Genomic DNA, 9,307 nt, shown 5'->3' with positions numbered 1-9,307 from the left:
AAAGACCAGCTGACTGAAGACAGTATGGCAGGTCATATGTTATTTTATAGAAAGACCAGCTGACTGAAGGACAGTATGGCAGGTCATATGTTATTTTATAGGAGTAGAAAGACCAGCTGACTGAAGACAGTATGGCAGGTCATATGTTATTTTATAGAAAGACCAGCTGACTGAAGGACAGTATGGCAGATCATATGTTATTCTATAGAAAGACCAGCTGACTGAAGGACAGTATGGCAGGTCATATGTTATTCTATAGAAAGACCAGCTGACTGAAGGACAGTATGGCAGGTCATATGTTATATTATAGAAAGACCAGCTGACTGAAGACAGTATGGCAGGTCATATGTTATTTTATAGAAAGACCAGCTGACTGAAGGACAGTATGGCAGGTCATATGTTATTTTATAGGAGTAGAAAGACCAGCTGACTGAAGGACAGTATGGCAGGTCATATGTTATATTATAGAAAGACCAGCTGACTGAAGACAGTATGGCAGTTCATATGTTATTTTGTAGAAAGACCAGCTGACTGAAGGACAGTATGGCAGGTCATATGTTATTTTATAGAAAGACCAGCTGACTGAAGGACAGTATGGCAGGTCATATGTTATTTTATAGGAGTAGAAAGACCAGCTGACTGAAGACAGTATGGCAGGTCATATGTTATTTTATAGAAAGACCAGCTGACTGAAGGACAGTATGGCAGGTCATATGTTATTTTATAGAAGTAGAAAGACCAGCTGACTGAAGACAGTATGGCAGGTCATATGTTATTTTATAGAAGTAGAAAGACCAGCTGACTGAAGGACAGTATGGCAGGTCATATGTTATTTTATAGGAGTAGAAAGACCAGCTGACTGAAGACAGTATGGCAGGTCATATGTTATTTTATAGAAAGACCAGCTGACTGGAAGGACAGTATGGCAGGTCATATGTTATTTTTATAGAAGTAGAGAAAGACCAGCTGACTGAAGACAGTATGGCAGGTCATATGTTATTTCTATAGAAAGACCAGCTGACTGAAGACAGCAGGTCATATGTTATATTATAGAAAGACCAGCTGACTGAAGACAGTATGGCAGGTCATATGTTATTCATAGAAAGAATTCAGCTGACTGGAAGAGCGGTATGGCAGGTCATATGTTATTTTATAGAAAGACCAGCCACCGAAGACAGTATGGCAGGTCATATGTTATTTATGAAGTAGATTTGGTTGACTAATAACAGTCTTCAAAAATGCCGTCACAGCTCAACTTGCCAGAGTTGTGTATGGGAACATAAACACACACAGACGTACTCCTTCTCTGTGTCTCGTACTCTCTTGACTTCCATGCCACAATGTTGGCTTCAGATCTGAAGACATCCTCACTAGCCAGGTCAGAGAGGCCGTCAGCTACAGGACAGAGACAGAGAGACGGAGAGGCAGAGACAGAGAGACAGAAAGACAGGGCAGAGAAGGGAGAGGCAGAGACAGAGAGACAGAGACGGACAGGAGACAGAGAGAGACAGAAAGACAGAGATGGAGGCAGAAAGACAGGGGCAGAGACAAGAGGCAGAGACAGAGAGAGACAGAAAGACAGGGGCAGAGGAAGGAGAGAGGCAGAGACAGAGAGACAGAGACAGAGAGATGGAGGCAAGTCAGAGAGACAGAAAGACAGAGAGATAGAGCAGAGACAGAAAGACAGGGGGCAGAGAGAAGGAGAGGCAGAGACAAGAGAGACAGAAAGACAGAGACAGAGAGATGGAGGCAGAGACAGAGACAGAAGAAGACAGAGAGAAGGAGGCAGAGACAGAGAGACAGAAAGACAGAGACAGAGAGAAGAGGCAGAGACAGAGAGAGACAGAAAGACAGAGAGATGGAGGCAGAGACAGAGAAGGAGAGGCAGAGACAGAGAGAGACAGAAAGACAGAGACAGAGAAAGGAGAGAGACAGAGACAGAAAGACAGAACAGAGAAGGAGGAGAACAGAGACAGAGACAGAAGGAAGACAGAGACAGAGACAGAGAAAGGAGGCAGAGACAGAGACAGAGAGAAGGAGACAGAAAGACAGGACAGAGAGGAAAGGAGAGCAGAGACAGATCAGAAAGACAGAGACAGAGAGAAGGAGACAGAGACAGAGACAGGAGACAGAAAGAGACAGAGAGAGAAGGAGAGGCAGAGACAGAGACAGAAACAGAGAGAAGGAGGCAGAGACAGAGACAGAGAGAAGGAAGGCAGGCAGAGACAGAGACAGAGACAGAGAGAAGGAGGCAGAGGCAGAGACAGAGAGAAGGAGGCAGAGACAGAGAGAAAGAAAGACAGGGGCAGAGAGAAGGAGAGGCAGAGACAGTAGTGGTCACTGACTAATTGGACATTAATTTCCCACTGTGAGAAAACCCTTTCTGTACATACAGCACTCGGGCGGCAGGGTAGCCTAGTGGTTAGAGGGTAGAGGCGGCAGGGTAGCCTAGTGGTTAGAGTGTAGAGGCGGCAGGGAAGCCTAGTGGTTAGAGGGTAGAGGCGGCAGGGTAGCCTAGTGGTTAGAGGGTAGAGGTGGCAGGGTAGCCTAGTGGTTAGAGGGTAGAGGCGGCAGGGTAGCCTAGTGGTTAGGGGTAGAGGCGGCAGGGTAGCCTAGTGGTTAGAGGGCAGAGGCGGCAGGGTAGCCTAGTGGTTAGAGTGTAGAGCGGCAGGGTAGCCTAGTGGTTAGAGGGTGAGGCGGCAGGGTAGCCTCGTGGTTAGGAGGTAGAGGTGGCAGGGTAGCCTCGTGGTTAGAGTGCAGAGGCGGCAGGGTAGCCTAGTGGTTAGAGCGTTGGACTAGTAACCGAAGGTTGCAGTTCAAACCCCGAGCTGACAAGGTACAAATCTGTCATTCTGCCCTGAACAGGCAGTTAAACCCACTGTTCCCAGGCCGTCATTGAAAATAAGAATATGTTCTTAACTGACTTGCCTGGTTAAATAAAGGAAAAATTAAAACTTTTTTTTACATTTGTATCAGATTTTTGCTTCAAGGACCTCATTGAATGCAACCGTTTATGAGAGGTGTTTCGTGCTCATAATTGGGAGGCTGAATAGAAGGACTGGACATGCAGATAAATGAAAGAGATGAATGATTTCTGCTGGGCCTTCAGGACTGACTGGGTTAAACAACCTGGGCTCTCAGGACTGACAGGGTTAAACAACCTGGGCTCTCAGGACTGACTGGTTTAACAACCTGGGCTCTCAGGACTGACTGGGTTAAACAACCTGGGCTCTCAGGACTGACAGGGTTAAGCAACCTGGGCTCTCAGGACTGACAGGGTTAAACAACCTGGGCTCTCAGGACTGACAGGGTTAAACTGGGTTAAAACCCTGGGCTCTCAGGACTGACAGGGTTAAACAACCTGGGCTCTCAGGACTGACAGGGTTAAACAACCTGGGCTCTCAGGACTGACTGGGTTAAACAACCTGGGCTCTCAGGACTGACAGGGTTAAACAACCTGGGCTCTCAGGACTGACTGGGTTAAACAACCTGGGCTCTCAGGACTGACTGGGTTAAACAACCTGGGCTCTCAGGACTGACTGGGTTAAACAACCTGGGCTCTCAGGACTGACTGGGTTAAACAACCTGGGCTCTCAGGACTGACAGGGTTAAACAACCTGGGCTCTCAGGACTGACTGGGTTAAACAACCTGGGCTCTCAGGACTGACAGGTTAAACAACCTGGGCTCTCAGGACTGACAGGTTAAACAACCTGGGCTCTCAGGACTGACAGGGTTAAACAACCTGGGCTCTCAGGACTGACAGGGTTAAACAACCTGGGCTCTCAGGACTGACTGGGTTAAACTCAGGGCTCTCAGGACTGACAGGGTTAAACAACCTGGGCTCTCAGGACTGACAGGGTTAAACAACCTGGGCTCTCAGGACTGACAGGGGGCTTAAACAACCTGACAGGTGGGCTCAGGACTGACAGGGTTAAACAACCTGGGCTCTCAGGACTGACTGGGGTTAAACAACCTGGGCTCTCAGGACTGACAGGGGGTTAAACAACCTGGGCTCTCAGGACTGACAGGGTTAAACAACCTGGGCTCTCAGGACTGACAGGGTTAAACAACCTGGGCTCTCAGGACTGACAGGGTTAAACAACCTGGGCTCTCAGGACTGACAGGGTTAAACAACCTGGGCTCTCAGGACTGGGTTAAATAACCTGGGCTCTCAGGACTGACAGGGTTAAACAACCTGGGCTCTCAGGACTGACTAGGTTAAACAACCTGGGCTCTCAGGACTGACAGGGTTAAACAACCTGGGCTCTCAGGACTGACAGGAACAACCTGGGCTCTCAGGACTGACTGGGTTAAACAACCTGGGCTCTCAGGACTGACAGGGTTAAACAACCTGCTCTCAGGACTGACTGGGTTAAACAACCTGGGCTCTTCAGGACTGACAAACAACCTGGGCTCTCAGGACTGACAGGGTTAAACAACCTGGGATAGGTTAAACTCTCAGGACTGACAGGGTTAAACAACCTGGGCTCTCAGGACTGACAGGGTTAAACAACCTGGGCTCTCAGGACTGACAGGGTTAAACAACCTGGGCTCAGACTGACAGGGTTAAACAACCTGGGCTCTCAGGACTGACAGGGTTAAACAACCTGGGCTCTCAGGACTGACAGGGTTAAACAACCTGGGCTCTCAGGACTGACAGGGTTTAACAACCTGGGCTCTCAGGACTGACGGTCTCAGGACTGACAGGGTTAAACAACCTGGGCTCTGATAGGGTTAAACACCTGGGCTCAGGACTGACAGGGTTAAACAACCTGGGCTCTCAGGGACTGACAACCTGGGCTCCTCAGGACTGACAGGGTTAAACAACCTGGGCTCAAACCTGGGCTCTCAGGACTGACAGGGTTAAACAACCTGGGCTCTCCAGGACTGACAGGGTTAAACAACCTGGGCTCTCAGGACTGACAGGGTTAAACAACCTGGGCTCTCAGGACTGACAGGGTTAAACAACCTGGGCTCCTCAGGACTGACAGGGTTAAACAACCTGGGCTCTCAGGACTGACAGGGTTAAACAACCTGGGCTCTGACAGGACAACCTGGGCTCTCAGGACTGACAGGGGTTAAACAACCTGGGCTCTCAGGACTGACAGGGTTAAAACAACCTGGGCTCTCAGGACTGACTGGGTTAAACAACCTGGGCTCTCAGGACTGACAGGGTTTTAACTGACAGGAACTGACTGAGGGTTAAACAACCTGGGCTCTCAGGACTGACAGGGTTAAACAACCTGGGCTCTCAGGACTGACAGGGTTAAACAACCTGGGGCTCTCAGGACTGACAGGGTTAAACAACCTGGGCTCTCAGGACTGACAGGGTTAAACAACCTGGGCTCTCAGGACTTAAACAACCTGGGCTCAGGACAGGGTTAAACAACCTGGGCTCTCAGGACTGACAGGGTTAAACAACCTGGGCTCTCAGGACTGACAGGGTTGAGCAACCTGGGCTCTCAGGACTGACTGGGTTAAACTAGCCTGGGCTCTCAGATGACAGGGTTAAACAACCTGGGCTCTCAGGACGGCAGTTGACAACCTGGGCTCTCAGGACAGCAGGGTTAAACAACCTGGGCTCTCAGGACTGACTGGAGTTAAACAACATGGAGGACCATCTTTAACTTAAGATCCTCATTCATCCACTGCCTGTTTTAGGGGAGAGGAGGAGGTACCCGACCGCTGTGAAACTAAACCGTTTTTAAAAAAATGAAACCACACACACACACACACACACACACACACACACACACACACACACACACACACACACACACACACACACACACACACACACACACACACACACACACACACACACACACACACACACACACACACACGGTACTGACCTGTAGTGCGTATGAGATGGACAGGCCCATGATCCCAGGGCTGAGGCTCTCTCTGGCCATCACAGCAAACAGAGCAGCAAACATTACGATACAGTTCCCTACAAACTCCAGACGCACCGCCAGCCACCTACAACACAGAGATATTAGAGACATTACGGTACAGTTCCCTACAAACTCCAGACGCACCGCCAGCCACCTACAACACAGAGATATTAGAGACATTACGGTACAGTTCCCTACAAACTCCAGACGCACCGCCAGCCACCTACAACACAGAGATATTAGAAACATCACGGTACAGTTCCCTACAAACTCCAGACGCACCGCCAGCCACCTACAACACAGAGAGATATTAGAGACATTACGGTACAGTTCCCTACAAACTCCAGACGCACCGCCAGCCACCTACAACACAGAGAGATATTAGAGACATTACGGTACGGTTCCCTCCAGACGCACCTCCAGCCACCTACAACACACAGAGATGTTAGAGACATTACGATGCAGTTTCCCTCCAGGCACAGCCACCTGGCTTACACAGAGATATTAGAGACATTACGGTACATTCCCTCAGGCAGCACCGCCAGCCACCTACAACACAGAGATATTAGAGCATCACGGTACAGTTCCCTACAAACTCCAGACGCACCGCCAGCCACCTACAACACAGAGATATTAGAGACATTACGGTACGGTTCCCTCCCAGACGCACCGCCAGCCACCTACAACACAGAGATATTAGAGACATTACGGTACGGTTCCCTCCAGACGCACCGCCAGCCACCTACAACACACAGAGATATTAGAAACATTACGGCACGGTTCCCTCCAGACGCACCGCCAGCCACCTACAACACACAGAGATATTAGAGACATCACGGTACAGTTCCCTACAAACTCCAGACGCACCGCCAGCCACCTACAACACAGAGATATTAGAGACATTACGGTGCGGTTCCCTCCAGACGCACCGCCAGCCACCTACAACACACAGAGATATTAGAGACATTACGGTACAGTTCCCTACAAACTCCAGACGCAGGTGAATGTTAATAGTACCTGCTATAAATGTTGACCAGGTCTCATTAGTTTGGATTTTGCTTTAAAAATATTTTATATCTCAACATGACTTATTGATTCAACCAATAAAGGTGTGCGTGTGTGACCGCGCTCCTCACCGGTTGGCTACGATGCTGGGGTAGTATGCTTTCTGGTTGTGGTCAACTCGACCGTCACTCTCCCTGATGAAGCGTTCCTGCTCCCCAAAGGCTCGGATGACGCTGGCGCCTAGCAACGTCTCGTTGAAGTGTGTGAGACCGGGAGGCGACTGACCGACTCAGACGCTTCAACTGACGAGACGACGCCACGTAGAAACGCTGTGGGGAGGGATGACACTGGAGGGATGACACAGAGGATTAGATGGAGGGATGACCACGGAAAGAGATGACACGGAGGGATGTAATGGAAGGGATGTGATGGAGAGGATGTAATGGAGGGATGACAACGGAAGGATGTAATGGAAGGGATGACATGGAGGAGATGACCACGGAAGGGATGTGATGGAAGGATGTAATGGAGAGATATGATGGAGAGAGATAACGGAAGGGATGACCACGGAGGAATGATCATGGAGAGAGATGAGATGGAGAGGATGACATGGAGGGATGACATGGAGGGGATGACATGGAGGGATGAGATGGAGGACTGACATGGAGGAATGACACGGAGAGATGACACGAAGGGATGACACTGAGAGAGATAACATGGAGGGATGAGAATGGAGGGATGAGATGGAGAGGATGAACATGAGAAGAGATGACACGGAGAGATGACACTGAAGGGATAACACGGAGAGAGATGAGAATGGAGAGATGAGATGAGAGATGACATAGAGAGGATGACACGGAAGGAGATAACATGGAGAGATGAGATGAGGACGACATGGAGGAGATAACATGGAGGAATGACATAGAGGATGACACGGAGGGATAACACGGAGAGAGATGACACGAGGAACATGAGATGACCACGGAGGGATGACATGAGAGAGATGTAGATGGAGGGATGATAACGTGAGAGGGATGACATGGAGGGATGTGATGAGGGATGACACGAATGACATGTAATGGAGGGATGACACTGAGAGGATGTAATGGAGGGACTGACATGGAGGAGATAACACGGATGAATGAGATGACAACGTGATGATGACACAGGAGGAGATAACGACTGGAAGGAATGACACGGAGGGATGACATAGACACTGAAGGACGATGACACTGGAGAGGATGACACGAAGGATCGTAGATGGAGGGATGACAACGGAGGAGGTGATGAATGAGTACGGAGGATGACAACGGAGAGAGACGTGAATGGAGAACGGAGGATAACACGGAGGGAATGTAATGGAAGAGGACTGACACTTGGAGGGATGTAGATGGAGAGATGACATGGAGGAACGTAGATGGAGGAGAATGACTACGGAGGGATGTGATGGATGGATGCAACACGGAGGGATGTGATGGTAGGACGACACGGAGGGATGTGATGAGTAGGGATGACACGGAGGGATGTGATGGTAGGGATGACACGGAGGGATGTGATGGTGGGATGATCATGGAGGGATGTGACGGAGGGATGACACGGAGGAATGTGATGGAGAGAGATGACACGGAGGGATGTGATGAGAGATGACACGGAGGGATGTGATGGTAGGACGACACGGAGGGATGTGATTAGTAGAATGACACGGAGGATGTGATGGTGAGAGATATGAAGGATGTGACTGGAGGATGACACGAAGGATGTGATGGAGGGATGACACGGAGGGATGTGATGGAGGGATGACACGGAGGGATGTGATGGAGGATGACATGGAGAGGATGTAGACGGAAGGGGATGACACGGAGGGATGTAATGGAGGGATGACACGGAGGGATGTGATGGAGGGATGACACGGAGGGATGTACATGGAGGGATGACATGGAGGGATGTGATGGAGGGATGACATGGAGGGATGAATGGGGAATGACACGGAGGGATGAGTGGAGGGATGACATGGAGGGATGATGGAGGGATGACACGGAGGGATGTGATGGAGTGGATGACATGGAGGGATGACATGGAGGGATGATATGGAGGGATCGACATGAGGATGGACTTGATGAGGGATGACATGGAGGGATGACAGGATGGACACGGAGGGATGTGGATGGAAGGGATGACCAACTTGGAAGGGCCGACATGGAGAGGATGTGAATGGAGGAGATGACATGGAGGGAATATGGGGGATGATGACGGATGTGATGGAGGGATGACCTGGAGGACACATGGAGATGTGATGGAGGATGACATGGAGGATGACATGGGGGATGACACTTGGAGGATGTGATGGAGGGATGTGATGAGGGATGATGGACGGATGACACGGAGGGATGTGATGGAGATGATG

The 9,307-nt window shown here is 49.9% G+C and overlaps 1 long non-coding RNA gene and 1 pseudogene across 22 annotated transcripts; both read right to left on the bottom strand.

Moving 5' to 3' along the window:
• Positions 1 to 1,299: 1,299 nt before the first annotated feature.
• LOC127921806 (multidrug resistance-associated protein 1-like) lies at positions 1,300 to 7,232 on the bottom strand (annotated as a pseudogene).
• Positions 3,192 to 5,478, bottom strand: LOC127921808 (uncharacterized). Of its 22 annotated transcripts, none has more exons than XR_008109634.1 (8): positions 5,122 to 5,166; positions 4,907 to 4,970; positions 4,577 to 4,719; positions 4,009 to 4,136; positions 3,712 to 3,775; positions 3,586 to 3,617; positions 3,362 to 3,489; positions 3,192 to 3,224 (listed from the first exon to the last, which is right to left on the bottom strand). It is a non-coding gene; the product is annotated as an uncharacterized LOC127921808 (long non-coding RNA). The 22 variants fall into 22 exon arrangements; XR_008109620.1 differs by lacking the exon at positions 3,192 to 3,224 and adding an exon at positions 4,289 to 4,352 and having other exon boundaries at positions 3,335 to 3,489; XR_008109619.1 differs by lacking the exon at positions 3,192 to 3,224 and having other exon boundaries at positions 3,329 to 3,489.
• Positions 7,233 to 9,307: the final 2,075 nt, after the last annotated feature.

Source organism: Oncorhynchus keta, unplaced genomic scaffold, assembly GCF_023373465.1.
Source record: "Oncorhynchus keta strain PuntledgeMale-10-30-2019 unplaced genomic scaffold, Oket_V2 Un_contig_23619_pilon_pilon, whole genome shotgun sequence".
Lineage (NCBI taxonomy): Eukaryota > Metazoa > Chordata > Actinopteri > Salmoniformes > Salmonidae > Oncorhynchus > Oncorhynchus keta.
The sequence above is the reverse complement of the archived record's forward strand: the minus strand, read 5'-3'. Positions and strand labels throughout refer to the sequence as shown.